Raw genomic sequence first — 17,579 nt, 5'->3', positions numbered from 1 at the left:
CCCGGGTCCTTCCTCTTTCCGTCCTTCCTTCCTTCCTTCCTTCCTTCCTTCCTTCATCTGTCCTTCCTTCCTTCCTTCCTTCCTTCCTTCCTCAGATCTAAGTTCAGCTGTTAGGGTAAATGTTCCCTCCTTCTGTCCTTTCTTCCTTCCTTCATCTGTCCTTCCTTCCTTCCTTCCTCCCTCCTTTCCTTCCTTCTTCCTCCCTTCCTTCCCTTCCTCCCTCCTTTCCTTCCTTCTTCCCTCCTTTCCTTCCTGCCTTCCTTCCTTCCTCCCTCCTTCCTTTCCTTCCTTCTTCCTCCCTTGCTTCCCTTCCTTCCTCCTTTCCTTCCTTCTTCCGTCCTTTCCTTCCTACCTTCCTTCCTTCCTTCCTTCCTCCCTCCTTCCTTTCCTTCCTTCTTCCTCCTTGCTTCCCTTCCTTCCTCCTTTCCTTCCTTCTTCCGTCCTTTCCTTCCTTCCTTCCTTACTTGAGGTGCAAATGACATAACTAGTAAGGTCTGTTTAAGGGTTAACCAGAAGAAAAAGAGTAGACACATGAATTGACTCTCAGCCATCTTGTTGCTGTCAGGTGAAACTCTCATAAACTACATCCATTCAAAGAGAAAAGGAAAAAAAAAAAAAAAAGCAGCATTGATCGTAAACGGCGGGTGTTTTTAGTTTCGCCGAGGCTTTGTCGATATCTCGCTTCCTACAAGAGTAGAAGAAGAAGCATAAAATACTTAACCCTTGTGTCGTCCTCCCGGGTCAAATTGACCCTGTCCGTTTTGACTGTTCCTTCTTTCCTCCCTCCTTCCTTCCTTCTTCCTTCCCTCCTTCTCTCTTTCCTTCCTCCCTCCCTCCTTTCCTCCCTCCTTTCCTTCCTTCCCTCCTTCTCTCTTTCTTTCCTCCCTCCCTCCTTTCCTTCCTTCCCTCCTTCTCTCTTTCTTTCCTCCCTCCCTCCTTTCCTTCCTTCCCTCCGTCTCTCTTTCTTTCCTCCCTCCTTTCCTTCCTTCCCTCCTTCTCTCTTTCTTTCCTCCCTCCCTCCTTTCCTTCCTTCCCTCCTTCTCTCTTTCTTTCCTCCCTCCCTCCTTTCCTTCCTTCTCTCCTTCTCTCTTTCTTTCCTCCCTCCTTTCCTTCCTTCCTTCCTTCCTTCCCTCCTTCTCTCTTTCTTTCCTCCCTCCTTTCCTTCCTTCCCTCCTTCTCTCTTTCTTTCTTTCCTTCCTCCCTCCTTTCCTTTTTTGATTTACTCTGATTTTCACTGGCTTCTAGTCCATTGCAACTGCAGCTGAGGCTCATGGGTATTGTAGTATTTTGAGCCACTGTTCCAAAAATGCCAGAAAAAAAAAGCTTAAGGAAGGAAGGACGTTGCTGTCAGGTGAAACTCTCATAAACTACATCCATTCAAAGAGAAAAGGAAAAAAAAAGCAGCATTGATCGTAAACAGCGGGTGTTTTTAGTTTCGTCGAGGCTTTGTCGATATCTCGCTTCCTACAAGAGTAGAAGAAGAAGCATAAAATACTTAACCCTTGTGTCGTCCTCCCGGGTCAAATTGACCCTGTCCATTTTGACTGTTCCTTCTTTCCTCCCTCCCTTCCTTCCTTCTTCCTTCCCTCCTTCTCTCTTTCCTTCCTCTCTCCCTCCTTTCCTCCCTCCTTTCCTTCCTTCCCTCCTTCCTTCTTCCTTCCCTCCTTCTCTCTTTCTTTCCTCCCTCCCTCCTTTCCTTCTTTCTCTCCTTCTCTCTTTCTTTCCTCCCTCCTTTCCTTCCTTCCTTCCTTCCTTCCTTCCCTCCTTCTCTCTTTCTTTCATCCCTCCTTTCCTTCCTTCCATCCTTCTCTCTTTCTTTCCTCCCTCCCTCCTTTCCTTCCTTCCCTCCTTCTCTCTTTCTTTCCTCCCTCCCTCCTTTCCTTCCTTCTCTCCTTCTCTCTTTCTTTCCTCCCTCCTTTCCTTCCTTCCTTCCTTCCCTCCTTCTCTCTTTCTTTCCTCCCTCCTTTCCTTCCTTCCTTCCTTCTTTCCTTCCTTCCTTCCTTCCTTCCTTCCTTCCCTCCTTCTCTCTTTCTTTCCTCCTTCCTTTCCTTCCTTCCTTCCTTCCTTCCCTCCTTCTCTCTTTCTTTCCTCCCTCCCTCCTTTCCTTCCTTCTCTCCTTCTCTCTTTCTTTCCTCCCTCCTTTCCTTCCTTCCTTCCTTCCCTCCTTCTCTCTTTCTTTCCTCCCTCCTTTCCTTCCTTCCCTCCTTCTCTCTTTCTTTCTTTCCTTCCTTCCTCCCTCCTTTCCTTCCTTAAGTAATTAAAATGAATGATAAATGGTAAATTATCCAAGTGTCAAGCGATACTGAGTAAATAAATCAAACATGGGAATATTCAGTGGTAAAATGCTCCTGGAACCGCTCCACCTATAATTCTCATTTCCATCCTACATTTCTTTCTATTAGCATGGAAAAACTCTAAAACTCAAAACACAAATTGGTCTGCAATTTAGTGGACAGATTAGAGATCTGGTGTCAAGATTATGGCAATAATGCATGCATTTTGTTACAGTAACTGCATCCAAGCAACATCTGGGATGTCAGAGCTCATTTAGCATTCATGCGCCTCTTGGAATAAAAAACAGAAATCAGAACAAGGCCAACAATAAGCAGGCTGAGTGCAGCAGCTTTGCAAGTCTGACAACTGTTCAGTGTTGATGGAAGCTGGCACAACCTTCTGCATGTTTTAGTACAATTCAATATTTTTGCAGAGTTAGTACAATGACATCAAGGCTGCTCACAAACCTGGATTTCATGTAAGACTATGTTAGAGTCTTAAGGAGGGAGGAAGGGAGGAAAGGAGGGAGGAAGGGAGGAAAGGAAAGGAAAGGAAAGGAAAGAAGGAAGGAAAGGAGAGAGAAAGGAAGAAGGGAAGAAAGGAGGGAAGAAGGAAGGAAGGAAAGGAGGGGGGAAGGAAGGAAGGAAAGGAAGAAGGGGGGAAGGAAGAAGGAAGAAGGAAAGAAGAAAGAAGGAAGGAAAGGAAGGAAGGAAAGGAAGAAGGGGGGAAGGAAGAAGGGAGGAAAGGAAAGAAGGAAGGAATAAGGTAGGAAAGAAGGACAGAGGAAAGAAGGAGGGAGGGAGGGAGGGAGGAAAGAATGAAGGGAGGAAGGAAGGAAGGAAAGGAGGGAAGGAAGGAAGGAAAGGAGGGAGGAAGGGAGGAAAGGAAAGAAGGAAGGAAAGGAGGGAGAAAGGGAGGAAAGGAAAAGAAGGAAGGAAAGGAGAGAGAAAGGAAGAAGGGAAGAAAGGAGGGAAGAAGGAAGGAAAGGAGGGGGGAAGGAAGAAGGGGGAAGGAAGAAGGGAGGAAAGGAAAGAAGGAAGGAATAAGGTAGGAAAGGACAGAGGAAAGAAAGAGAAGGAGGGAGGGGGGAAAGAATGAAGGGAGGAAGGAATAAGGAAAGGAAAGAAGGAAGGAAAGGAGGGAGGAAGGAGGGAAGGAAAGAAGGAGGGAAGAAAGGGGGATGGAGGAAGTACAGACGGAAGGAAAGAAGAATAAGAAGGGAGGGAGAGAGAAAGGAAAAGAGGAAGGGAGGAAGAAGGAAGGGAGGGAGGAAGGAAGGAAGGAAGTAAGGAATGTCAGTTTCAATCTCATTCTAGTTATTACAGCTGCAGTCACATATTCACAGGTGTACTGTAGATAACCTTCACACACACACACACACACACACACACACACACACACACACACAAATACACACACACACACACACACACACACACACACACACACCACTCATTCATGTGCAAATGTACAAACACACAAATCACTCACACATCAGCGGCTCACAAGAAGAAAAAAAAAAAAAAAAGAAGCTTTTTCCGACATTGTTCCTACTTCTTCTTTTTCGGATCAAATGACACAAGCCATCACATGGTGGGTGGGGGGGAGGGGGGTGGGGGGGGACACACATTTGCTCTCTTCTTCTGCCGTGCTAATAATATGCTATCATCGGGCCGAACCGCAAATGCACCGCTCATGGCCATAATCTTGTTGTCAGCTGTCTCACACTGTGGATGACGTGCAGACACTCAAAGCCATTTGGCATGTAGGGCTGAGATCCCACAGCCCCAGCTTAATTGGATTTTGAAATGCAGTGTGTGTGTGTGTGTGTGTGTGTGTGTGTGTGTGTGTGTGTGTGTGTGTGTGTGTGTGTGTGTGTGTGTGTGCGCACTGGTATTTCAGCTTGAGTGTTTTCATATGTATGCATGTTGTCCGTGAGCTCACATGTGACACATAAAACGTTGCTGTCAGGTGAAACTCTCCATTCAAAGAGAAAAGGAAAAAAAAAAAAAAAAGAAAAGCAGCATTGATCGTAAACGGCGGGTGTTTTTAGTTTCGTCGAGGCTTTGTCGATATCTCGCTTCCTACAAGAGTAGAAGAAGAAGCATAAAATACTTAACCCTTGTGTCGTCCTCCCGGGTCAAATTGACCCTGTCCGTTTTGACTGTTCCTTCTTTCCTCCCTCCCTTCCTTCCTTCTTCCTTCCCTTCTACTCTCTTTCCTTCCTCCCTCCCTCCTTTCCTTCCTTCCCTCCTTTCCTCCCTCCTTTCCTTCCTTCCCTCCTTCTCTCTTTCTTTCCTCCCTCCCTCCTTTCTTCCTTCCCTCCTTCTCTCTTTCTTTCCTCCCTCCTTTCCTTCCTTCCTTCCTTCCCTCCTTCTCTCTTTCTTTCCTCCCTCCTTTCCTTCCTTCCCTCCTCTCTTTCTTTCCTCCCTCCCTCCTTTCCTTCCTTCTCTTCTTCTGTCTTTCTTTCCTCCCTCCTTTCCTTCCTTCCTTCCCTCCTTCTCTCTTTCTTTCCTCCCTCCTTTCCTTCCTTCCTTCTTCCTCCCTCCCTTCCTTCCTTGACTCAAGGACAACAGGAGGGTTAAAAAATCAGTACTTTATATTTAGTTTCTTCCCTCTGTTATTGTCACATACAACAGAGTCTTGAGCTCAGTGAATGGATGTATCTCAGTGAGATGCACTCTGGGAGCTCCAATTGCTTCTTCTCTAATTAAAGACCCCCTCCGATGAAAACAAGTTAAACCTTGCTAACATGTCCATATGGTGTTTTTTGATATGCTAAACGACATATCAAGAGTGAGAAATAAGCTCTGACATGGCTCAGCATTGAAACTACAGTGTACCCAGACGGAAAGTTCTGGTCCTCTGAAATGAGGCCAACCAGGAAGTAACTTAGAGCTGCATTCTATCAAAAGGCCACCAGGGGGCGACCGTCTCTATACAAGTCAATGGAGAATTCACCAACTTCTCACTTGATTTCTAACCTCAGTAAACGTTTTCAAAATGTGTTCATGGTCTCAATCGCTAGTTTAAAGCCTTCTTCAATGCAGTATGATGTTCATTTGGGACATTTTGGCCTCCCTGATTTTATATTTGACGATAAAGCAGGGTATGCATTAGGGCGTGGCTACGTCCTGATTGACAGGTTTATTGCCCAATGTCCTCGAGATCCAGCCCTCGCAACCATAGCAACCTCCCCGCTCCGCCCATACTTCCACCCATGGCCCCACCTCATGCCCATATAAGTAGAATCCGGGGTTTTTTTCCCAGCATGCACCTGAAATTTTCAAGATGGCGCTGCCTAGATTCGAAACTATTGGCTTCATAGTCCACAAACCAATGGGTGACGTCACGGATGTTACGTCCATTTCTTTTATACAGTCTATGGGTGTACCGAGGACAGTCTAACAAAAAATGGATTCATTCTAGGAGGATTCCCTACATCATAAATCTAAAGGAACCAGTCATCTATAATTAAAGATAAATGTATGCAGGGTTTTCCCTCAACTGCTGATTCTGAGTCTGGCATATTGCAGTTAAGTTTCAGTCAGGAGGAAAACAACAGTCCCTCATCTCGTGATAAACAGTCAGCCTCAGTCCATTTTGTTATCCAGTGAACGAACATTAACCAGAAAGAGTGATGGACTAGCCGGCCTGGTCACATTAGCTTTTAACCCGGCTAACAGACTGGCCTACTGACCCCGCTTCTGTGCACATCGCTGCCTCTGAGCTGTTGGAGTCTGCCGAGCCAGCCGAGCCAGAGCGTCGTGTCCTCAGGAAGCTGAGCTGTACTCTGAGCTTTGGTGGAAGTGAGTTCCAAACAGAGGAACCTTTATGAATTTTAATATGCCTGGAGAGGATCTTTATGTCGTCTTTATGTACACAAGCTTGTACTTCTGACTTTTTAATCAAAGAACCAATTATTTTCTAATGTAGTCGCTTTAGTTTTTGTGATGATTCTAATGCAGGGGTGTCAAACATGCGGCCCGTGGGCCAGAACCGGCCCCCGCCAAGGAGTCCAATCCGGCCCACTTTCCTTCCTGTCTTCTTTTCCTTCCATCTTTCCATCCACCGTTTCTTCCTTCCATCTATCCTTACTGTCTTCTCTCCTCTTCCTTCCATCCTTCCATCTTTCCTCCCTCCCTTCAATCCTCCCTCCCTCCTTCCTTCCTTCCTGTCTTCCATCTTTCCTTACTGTCTTCTCTCCTCTTCCTTCCATCCTTCCTCCCTTCCTTCGATCCTCCCTTTCTTCCATCTGTCCTTCCTCCCTTGCTTCCTTCAATCTCTTCTTCCTTCCTTCCTTCCTTCCTTTCTGTCTTCCATCTATCCTTACTGTCTTCTCTCCTCTTCCTTCCATCCTTCCATCTTTCCTCCCTCCCTTCGATCCTCCCTCCTTCCTTCCTTCCCTCCTTCCTTTACTGTCTTCCATCTTTCCTTACTGTCTTCTCTCCTCTTCCTTCCATCCTTCCTCCCTTCCTTCAATCTCTCCTTCCTTCCTTCCATCCTTCCTTCCTTCCTCCCTCCTTTCCTTCCGTCTTCCTTCCTAACTTCCTTTCCTTCTTCCCTCCTTTCCTTCCTTCTTCCTCCCTCCCTTCCTTTCCTTCCTCCCTCCCTCCCTCCCTCTTTCCTTCCTCCATCCCCCTTCCTTCCTTCCTTCTTCCTGCCTCCTTTCCTTCCTTCCTTCCTCCCTCCCTCCCTCCTTCCTCCCCCCCCCCCCCTCCTTCTTTCCTTCCCTCCCTTCCTCCCTCCCTCCCTCACTTCCTTCCTACAACAGGAGGGTTAATAAGCCTGCAAAATTATACATTTGTTACCCAAATTGGGTTTTCTGGATTGTATTTCATATCTTAAGATTTCCTGAAGCAAAAACACAAGTTTATTTCAGGTCTGAAAGCCCTTTAACATTATCTACGCAGAACATAACCAGACTTTTATTTCCACACTCATTGTTGGCTGAAATTACCTCTCTCAACTCAAAACAACTCAACAATATTTATGTCAGCCAATCAAGCTCAAGATGAGTCTGACACGGTTATAATCAGAAAGGTAATAATAAGAAAGGTAAGGACCACATGGCACATAAAAAAATACTCACAGGGAAAAGTAATAACTCAAACATCACAGCAGAGGTGACAATAAAAGCCAGCAACAAATAAAAATGAACTAATAAAATAATTAAAGATGTAAATACTCATCTGCCTCCAGGACATACTTTGCACTCAGCCGAAAACAAGAATATGTGAATGTGAACATGGCCGCGGTGCTTTGCAGTGCATCAACCACCACAGTCAAACCCCAAATTCCTCATAACTGCCTCTGGGTTGGACTCAAAATTGTTTACATTGGCATGAAAACTGTAATAAAAGGAAACAACTAAAGGGCACAGCCACTTAAAAGTATGAAGAGCTTATTGCTGATATTACTACAGAACAGATCTACATATTAGTTTCAACCCAAAAGACTCTCCAGACATTACTTACGTCTCTTTGCGTCCAAGACATTAAGATTTTATTTGCCCATAATGTGTTGGATAAACTTGAGGTGATTTCAGTAAACAGCACACAATACACTCGTATACTGTATCTGAACCTGACCTAGAGAAACCAAACTGGGTTGTTTTTTTTCAAAGAAAGCCCTTAGCAACTCTGTGAATGCGGAGCAGTCCATGCCTGAAACCTTAAAGCAATGGTTCAGTAGTACGGGAGCTTACCTATGTTCCCCGGGTCCTATGTTCCCCAATCGCGGCTAACTCGGTTGCTAGCTCGGCTGCTAGCTCGGCTGCTAACTCGGCTGCTAGCTCGGCGGCTAACTCAGCTGCTAATTCGGCTGCTAGCTCGGCGGCTAATTCGGCTGCTAGCTCGGCGGCTAATTCGGCTGCTAGCTCGGCGGCTAACTCATCTGCTAACTCGTCTGTAACTCAGCGGCTAACTCGGCGGCTAACTGGCTAACTGTAGACGGGATCATCCCTATGTTCCCCGGTCACATACAAAGCGGGGAACATAGGACCCGGGGAACATAGGGATGATCCCAGTAGTACAAATAGGGTCTTTACTCATAAATCGGTTAACCCTCCGGTCGTCCTCCCGGCTCAAATTGACCCCATCTCTTTTTCACTGTTCCTTCTTTCCTTCCTCCATCCCCCTTTCTTCCGTCTTTCCTTCCTTCTGTCCTTCCTTCCTCCCTCCCTTCCTCCTCCTTTCCTTTCCTTCACATAAAGTTCTAAGCACAGTGGCTTTACACAGTCCTTTAATAATAAAGCTTTAGATTAGTCCTTCTCAACCTTTTCAGTTTGTGACCCTTCAAAACAAATCAATGTCTCCTTGTGACCCGCTGACCCGTCAACCACAGAGGGTTTTTTTTCTTTCTCTTTTATTTGAATCACTTTTAGAGGCCTGGAGACATATAAAACCTAGGTTTTATCAGTTAATCTCACCGAGATCAAGATCTGTGTTGCAAGCGAGGCCTGCGTAGACATACAGCAAAGAGAAAGAGAGCAAACAGAGCCAAACATAACAAAGAGGAGAAAGACGTACAACACACATTGGCAGACAAACAGAGTGTGTCAGACATCAAATTATCCATTTATTCAAAAGAAGAAAAAAAAGCCAACATTAGGGGATTACGACTTCTGACAAAAGGAAATATAAATTTGTGCAATTTGAATCTTTTTGAGACGCTAATCTCCAAAAAACAACAGAGAAAAGAACTATTCTCAGTGAGTGACCTCTTTACATTCAGGTGATGAATCCATCCAGCAGCTGTAATTATGATGAGAGCCAAAGAGGAAGTCAGGTGATAATAACACTGAGTCATAAAGTCCACGAAGAGTCGACTTTAACACCGTTCATATCTGGTTTCTTATCCTTCCTGTCGTCCTCCCGGGTCATATTGACCCCGTCTGTTTTGACTGTTCCTTCCTTCCTCCCTTCCTTCCTTCCTTCCTTCCTTCCTTCCTTCCTTCCTTCTTTCCTTCCTTCCTTCCTTCTTCCTCCCTTCCTTCCTCCTTTTCTTCTTTCTTACCCCCCTACCTTCCTCCCTTCCTCCTTCCCTCCCTCCCTTCCTCCTTTCCTTCTTTCTTCCCCCCTATCTTCCTCCCTTGCTTCTTTCCTCCCTCCCTCCTACCTTCCTTCCTTTCTTCCTCCCTTCCATCCATCCTTCCATTCTTCCTTCCTTCCTTCCTTCCCTCCTTCCTTCCTCCCTCCTTTCCTTCTTTCCTTCTTCCTCCTTCCTTTCCTTCCTTTGTCCTCCCTTCCATCCTTCCTTATACCTCCCTTCCTTCCTCCCTCATTACTTCTTCCTTCTTTCCTCCTCCCTCCCTTCCTTGACTTCCTTTTCATACTGCTACTCATCTCGCTGCCCTACTTATCATGCGACTCCTTGGCGAGGTCTCGACCCCACAGTTGAGAACCCCAGATTTAACATTAAAAATCATTAAAACTTGCCTATTGCACATTGCACTCTACAAATTACAGCGAGAAAACTTTCCGTACTGTATCGTTTGTGCTCGGAGCATTTATAATCTCATTGTACTGCACTCCTCAGCATTACTTTTTGTTTTCTGTGACTGACACCTCACCTGAGACCTGAGACTATGTGTAGGTGTACGTGTGCTGCTCCAAAACCTCAACTCTCATCTCCTTCAGCATCGTTCAAACAATGAACCCTAAAAAAAAAAAAAAAAAAAAAAAAAAAGTACTTGCTGTTGGAGTCAGGTCTGTATTGACGCTGTCAGCTACGGACAGCTGTCGCTCCAAGTTAACTTCTTCAGACGGAGACTTACTATATCATTAAGACACTGTATCTTTTTGTGTCACACAGGAAAAGACAAATGAAAAATTGAACAATGAAAGCATAAAAGTAGGCGACTAGGGATTGTTCGGCAACAGGAGAATGCCCTTAAAACCCCGCTCGCTGTACGTGCATATGTGTGTGTGCCTGTGTGCCTGTGTGTGTGTGTGTGTGTGTGTGTGTGTGTGTGTGTGTGTGCTTTTACAGTGTATAGCGTTCTACATTTCCCTTGTGGAGTCACTTTGTAGTTTTTCTTTATTTCTCCATAGTGCACTCCTCTTGCCAATTAGCTGACAGTTGTTTTATTATTCTTTTTCAAAAAACCTCAATCCTAAAAAGTGAAAGAGAGAAAAGAGAGGGGGATTGGGAGTGGGGAAGGGGGTGGATTGGGGGGGAGGGGGGACCAAAAAAAAAAAAAAAACTCAGCTTATGATTACACCAGAGCATCGCCTCTGCACCTCGTAAAAACCTCTGGAGGTTCACTCAGAATAGCTCAATGATCAAAAGGCATGAAAATGACATGTTGTTTACACTGCTTTGGCTTGGTGGATTTTTGTAGGGAGGGGGGGTTTGGGGGGGGAGGGGGTTTTGGGGGGGTGGCCAAATATTTGGAGCATAGTAGGTGGGGGAAACGTCAGAATGTGGCAAGGTTTCATGAACAATTAATTTTCCCCTCCATACATGTTTGTCAGTGAAGCATACGTGTTATGTTCAGAGCGAGCGAGTGTTAATAATTTGCTGAGGAAAAAAACAAATCGTGTCACAACCCAGAATAATAAAACCAAGAGAGAGACAAAAAAGAGTTATAACTGTATTTATATTGCACAAAACTAGAAAGTAAGTTTAATAATAAATCAACAATTTATAATAAAACAAAGAGAAGACTTGTGTTTTTGGCTCCTGTATATAGTAGCTCATTAAAAGAGACTCCGTGTTTGACTCTCAACAAACAAATTAATGAAAGTGTAACAGCTCAGTGAGAGTATTAGCAAGTTGTTAATAAAATAAATGGGGCATAAAAAGTTAAATTTGGGATTCTACTGTTTTTTTTAGTTCATGGCATCAAAAATGTTCCTAATTGTAAAGTTCGAGAGTTGAGTAAGCTATGGTTGCCTTCTCTCCTCCCTCCCTCCACCTTCCTTCCTTCCTTCCATCCTTCCATCTGTCCTTCCTCCCTCCCTCCCTCCCTTCTTCCTCCCTTCCTTTCTCCCTCCCTCCCGCCTTCCTTCTTTCCTCCCTCCCTCCAACCTTCCTTCCTTCCTTCCTTCCTTCCTTCCTTCCTTCCATCTGTCCTCCCTCCCTCCCTCCCTCCCTTCTTCCTCCCTTCCTCTTTTCCTTTCTCCCTCCCTCCCGCCTTCCTTCCTTCCTTCCTTCTTTCCTCCGTCCTTCCTTCTCCCTCCTTTCCTTCCTCCCTCCTTCCTTCTCCCTCCCTCCCTTCCTTCCTTGACTCTCAACAAACAAATTAATGAAAGTGTAACAGCTCAGTGAGAGTATTAGCAAGTTGTTAATAAAATAAATGGGGCATAAAAAGTTAAATTTGGTTGTGTCATACAAGTAAAAACACAGATTTTGGGCTCTACTGTGTAAAATGTGGGTTTTTTTACTTCATGGCATCAAAAATGTTCCTGATTGTAAAGTTAGAAATAGGTCAGATGGAGGCGAGTGAGCTATGGTTTGCCACTCCACTCGGCTTTATGACGCTTTATAGCCAGTCTGAGCCTATTTTTAGCGGGTTCGGCTGCTTTGGTTCACTCTCAGTTCTCTCGTAATGTAATTTTTTTGGCCACGACCTCGCTGTATACCACCCACTTAGCACCAAATGGTAAACAGACACCATTAGTGAATAGCTGGTGAACATGGTGAAGCATTTAGCAGCTAAAGAGCCAGGCCAGGATATTTCCCTCAGGAGTTGGGAAAGACCCAAAACAGAGGTAAAAAAGAGAGAGAGTGAATAGTTGACTTCTGATCACTTCTAATCAGAAACATGATGGATAATGTTGTTACTGGACAATACAAGACAATGATAATAATAATAATAATAATGATAATAATAATACATTACAAAGAACAACAGAGAATAAAACAAACATTATTATAACCAGACATCAGACTAAAAGAAACCCTAAAAACAAGTGTAGTGCACAGTGTTGAAGTGAGTATGACAGTTTGAACAGGTGCGTTTTGAGTTTGGATCTTGAATCTTGAATCTTGATGGAGTCTGACTGTCTTATGTGTGGGGGAGGGGCTCCATAGTCTGGGTGCCAAGCACCTAAAGGCTCGGGCTCCCATGGTGCTGAGGCGTGATGTGGGGATGGTTAATAGACCAGCAGAGGTTGAGTGGAGGGTGCGGGAGGGGCTATAGTCCTGGAGGAGGTCGCAGAGGTAAGAAGGGGCTAGATGGATGGTGGAGGGCTTTGTATGTGAAGAGGAGGTTTTTGTAGTGGATGCGGTATTGTACCGGGAGCCAGTGAAGTTTGTATGAGAGTAGGGGTGATGATGATCCGGGCGGCCGAGCTCTGAATAATTTGTAGTCTGTTGATGAGTTTGGCTGGAGGGGGGGGGGAGGGGGGGGGGGGGGTCCGGTGAGGAGGGCATTGCAGTGGTCAAGGTGGGAAGTGACAAATGAATGTACCAGGATTTCAGTGCTGGATTGGGACAGTGATGGGCGGAGTCCCAAAGAAAGTATTGTCCTCTTTTGATCCACTTTATGTATTTTGTGGTGACTCTGTATCCTGACATCATTGCAAACGAGGGAAGCCTCAATAATTTTCAAAGGCTTTAATAAAAGTTTGAATGAATGAATAAATACTGCTGGATGTGAAAATAAACCAAGGTGATAATATACACTTCTCTTCTTCTGTGCAGATGATTGAGCTCTTTTAACCCTTTCATGCATGAATTATCATAACCTTAGTCCAGATTGTTTTCCTTCCTTCCTTCCTTCTCTCCTTCCTTCCTTCCTCTTTTCCTACTTACTCCTTTCCTTCTTTCCTTCCTCCTTTCCTCCCTCCCTCCTTACTCCTTTCCTTCCTTCCTTCCTCTTTTCCTACCTCCCTCCCTCCTTACTCCTTTCTTTTCTTCCTTCCTTCCTTCATTCCTTCCTTCCTTCTCTCCTAAATCCCTTCCTCTTGTCATCCTTACTCCTTTCCTTCCTTCATTCCTTCCTTCCTTCTCTCCTAAATCCCTTCCTCTTGTCATCCTTACTCCTTTCCTTCCTTCCTTCCTCCTTTCCTCCCTCCCTCCTTACTCTTTTCCTTCCTTCCTTCCTCTTTTCCTCCTTACTCCTTTCCTTCCTTCCTCCTGTCCTTCCTTCTGTCCTTCCTTGACCTGAGGACAACAGGAGGGTTAAATATCATTTTGTCTGAGAAAGATAAACACAAACCATTACAACTTTTTTCTTCTTTTTTTTCATCACATCAGCATTTCACTTTCACTGCCTCCAACAACAATCAATTGACCTCATGTCACCGAATCCTCCCAAGCTTTCACCCTGCTAGCGTCACACAGCCGTCATACCTCATGCTATCAGTGTTGATATCTGCTTAAGCACCCGACGTGGGGGACATAGCGACGACCTGAAAGAGTTGTGGGGTAAACACAAGTTAAGCCGGGCCGGTGTTTACATGCGGCGCAGCGGTTTAGCTGCAACACGAATCCCCTGGGAGTCCTGAGAACAGCCGAGCCCAACCGTAAACACGAAAGAGAAGGGGATCTTGGAAAAATAAGCTGATGATCTGAGGTCACATCCATCCCCCTTTATTTTGTGATTTTAAAATGAAAAGGATGCTATGTTGGCTAAGTGTAAGAATGAGTCAGTGTTTATTCATTTCAGCTAAAAAGAGGGGGAATATAATGTAGAGGGAACCATGATTATATAGACGGGTGATAAATTAACCCTCCTGTTGTCCTCGAGTCAAGGAAGGAAGGGAGGGAGGGAGAAAGGAAAGGAAAAAGGAAGGGAGGAAAGGAAAGAAGGAAGGGATGAAGGAAGGAAGGAAAGAAGCAGGGAGGGAGGAAGGAAGGACAGAAGGAAGGAAGACAGGGGGGAGGGAGGAAGAAGGAAGGAAAGGAGGGAGGGAGGAAGGAAGGAAAGGAAAGAAGGAAGGGATGAAGGGAGGAAGGAAGGACAGAGGAAAGAAGGAAGGAAGGTAGGAGGGAAGGAAAGAAGCAGGGAGGGAAGAAGGAAGGACAGAAGGAAGGAAGAGAGAACGAAGGAAAGGCGGGAGGAAAGAAGGAAGGAAGGAAGGTAGGACGGAAGGAAAGAAGCAGGGATGGGGAAGGACAGAGGAAAGAAGGAAGGAAGGTAGGAGGGAAGGAAAGAAGCAGGGAGGGGGGAAGGGAGGAAGAAGGAAGGAAAGGAGGGATGAAAGGAAAGCAGGAAGGAAGGAAAGGAAAGAAGGAAGGGATGAAGGAAGGAAGGAAGGACAGAGGATTGAAGGAAGGAAAGAAGGTAGGAGGGAAGGAAAGAAGCAAGGGAGGAAACGAAAGGAGGAAGGGAGGAAGACGTTTTATAGGTAGATAGCCAGATAGATAGATAGATAGACAGACAGACAGACAGACAGACAGACAGACAGACAGACAGACAGACAGACAGACAGACAGACAGACAGACAGACAGACAGACAGACAGACAGACAGACAGACAGACAGACAGACAGACAGACAGACAGACAGACAGACAGACAGACAGACAGACAGACAGACAGACAGACAGACAGACAGACAGACAGACAGACAGACAGACAGACAGACAGACAGACAGACAGACAGACAGACAGACAGACAGACAGATAGATAGATAGATAGATAGATAGATAGATAGATAGATAGATAGATAGATAGATAGATAGATAGATAGATAGATAGATAGATAGATAGATAGATAGATACTTGTCCTCTGAGGGATTCTGGCCTGCAGGACCCACTAATGGAAAGTAATGACATTGCAATGTTCTGATCCCATCATAACTCTAAATAGAGGCTCATGTGCTTCAATGTTTGCAAATGATGCAAACATGAACTTCAAATAAGGTTTCACAAACTTTTCTCATTTACTTTTTTTTATTTCTCATGTTGAACCTTTTTTTTTCTTGCTCTCCATTCAAAGTGTGGATTAATGTCTTCATTTAAATTGTCATCAATGTGTCGAATCTACGTGGTATTAGACAATGAAGGTTTATACTGGTTCAGTAGTTAAGAGGCTTTTCTGCTTCTAAAGGCATGGCTGTGAATATATATATATATAAATATCAATACACATTACTGAACATGCATTGGAGGCTATATTAAAAACTGGCAATGAGTTCTATCATTCATGCTTTTAAATATAATGCTTTCAACTAAAAATGACCCTTGTCTGGCACCGCAGTTTTGATTACTTTTTTCCTTCATATTATATTATTGTATGAGTTCAATTTATATATATAGCTATATTTATATATATATTTATTTAAATACAGACTTATTCATCTGTGCATGCAGCAGTGGATGCAGCATGTTAACAGTGACGAGCGTTTGTATGGAGGCGACTTCTTAGTAAGGTGAAAAAGATCTGGTTTGACTACTGAGGGTCAACGGGTTGCTAATGGGTTCAGGGTTGGTTGATACTGCTGGTGCAGTTCCAGCTCTCTTACATGACATACAGCAGAGGTGTCAAACTCATTTTCATTCAAGGGCCACATACAGACCAATTTGATCTCATGTGGGCGGATCATTAAAAGATGGAAGGAAGGAAGGAAGGAAGGAAGGAAGGAAGGAAGGAAGGAAGGAAGGAAGGAAGGAAGGAATGAAGGATGGAGGAACGAAGGAAGGGAGGGAGATAGGGAGTAAAGGAAAGGAAAGAAGAAAGGGAGGGAGGAAGGAAAGGAGGGAATGAAGGATGGAGGAAAGAAGGAAGGGAGGAAGGAAAGGGAGGAATGAAGGTAGGGGGGATGAAAGAAGGAAGGAAGAAAGGGGGATGGAGGAAAGAGAGAAAGGAAGGAAGGAAAGAAGGATGGAAGGAAGGAAGGAAGGAAGGGAGGGGGTTGAAAGAAGGAAGGAAGAAAGGGAGATGGAGGAAAGAGAGAGGGAGGGAGGAGGGAGGGAGGAAGGATGGAAGGAAGGAAGGAAGGAAGGAAGGAAGGAAGGGAGGGGGATGAAAGTTTATTTATTTTATAAATAAATAAACTTGACTTGACTTGAAAGAATGAAGGAAGAAAGGGGGATGGAGGAAAGAGAAGGAGGGAGGAGGAAGGAAAGGGAGGAATGAAGGTAGGGGGGATGAAAGAAGGAAGGAAGAAAGGGGGATGGAGGAAATAGAGAAGGAGGGAGGAAGGAAGGACAGACGGAAAGAAGGAAGGGAGGAAGGAAGGAAGGAAGGAAATAAGAAGGGAAGGAATGAAAGACAGGCAAAAGGAAGGAGGGAAGAAAGGTGCCGTTGCTTGGATGTGCTGATCTGCAGAGCAAATGCGTGTACTTTTTTTTTTTTTTTTTTTTGAAAGGTGATTCCTGTTGAGATGTACAAATAGGGCAGCGGTTGTATTATGACAGGTTGATGCATGTCAAACGGTCGAAATCTGTCGCTGTCAAGAGGCTACCCATGTGCGGGGAAACATTTTGAAAGCAATGATTGCAGGTGATTCAAAATGCTTTTTACTAGGACTAGGAGTTTTACTTCCAGATTTCTGAATGCCTGAAATAACTCCTTTCACTTCATAACTCTGCTCCATGTATGAAAAAGTAGGATTCTGAATGGTTGTAAGGTGTTTTAAAGGGGTCACCAATGTTTTTTTGTGATTTCCTGTTAATTTTATACTGTTATACTTCCATATTTCTATATTAAAACTTGAGATGAACACCATTTTTTCACTTTGGTCCACTTTCTTCCACTGTATTTCAGATCAGACTCTGGTTCAGACATGTGCATATGTATTTGAGAAGTTTCCATTTCGAGCAAAGAGTGAGAAAAAATAAATGTAATCCTTTTAATATTGTTTGTTTATTTAAGCTCTGGAAGTGCCGGGACTGAGTGGAGGGGCAGCTACCATCCAAAGCAACAATTACACTATATAAGCAATTAACTGTTAATTAACTGAAACTAGCTTTACGTCTGTTTAACCCTCCTGTTGTCCTTGAGTCAAGGAAGGAAGGAGGAAGAAGGAAGGAAAGGAGGGAGGGAGGAAAGAGGAAAGAAGGAAAGACGGAAGGAAGGAAGGAAGGAAGGAAGGAAGGGAGGGAGGGAGGAAGGGAGTGAGCGAAGGAAGAAGGAAGAAAAAGAGGGAGGAATGAAGGGAGGAAGAAGGATGGAAAGGAAGGAATGAAGGGAGGGAGGAAAAAGAAAGGGAGGAAGGAAGGATGGAAGGGAGGGAGGAAAAAGGAAAGAAAAGAGGAAGGAAGGAAGGAAAGGAGGGAAGAAGGGAGGAAGGGAAGAAGGAAAGAAGGGAGGAAGGAAGGAAGGAAGGAAGGAACGGAGGCAGGAAGGGAGGGAGCAAAGAAAGAAGGAAGGGAAAGAGGGAGGAATGAAGGGACGGAGGAAGGACAGG

General features: G+C 44.8%; 1 protein-coding gene across 1 annotated transcript in view; it reads left to right on the top strand.

Moving 5' to 3' along the window:
* LOC128369732 (nuclear receptor coactivator 2-like) overlaps positions 1–17,579 on the top strand; it is a 48,800-nt gene that overhangs the window by 9,667 nt on the left and 21,554 nt on the right. The gene's annotated exons all lie outside the window — the stretch shown is intronic.

Source organism: Scomber japonicus, chromosome 12 (genome assembly GCF_027409825.1).
Source record: "Scomber japonicus isolate fScoJap1 chromosome 12, fScoJap1.pri, whole genome shotgun sequence".
Taxonomy (NCBI): domain Eukaryota; kingdom Metazoa; phylum Chordata; class Actinopteri; order Scombriformes; family Scombridae; genus Scomber; species Scomber japonicus.
This window is presented reverse-complemented; position numbering and strand designations above follow the sequence as displayed.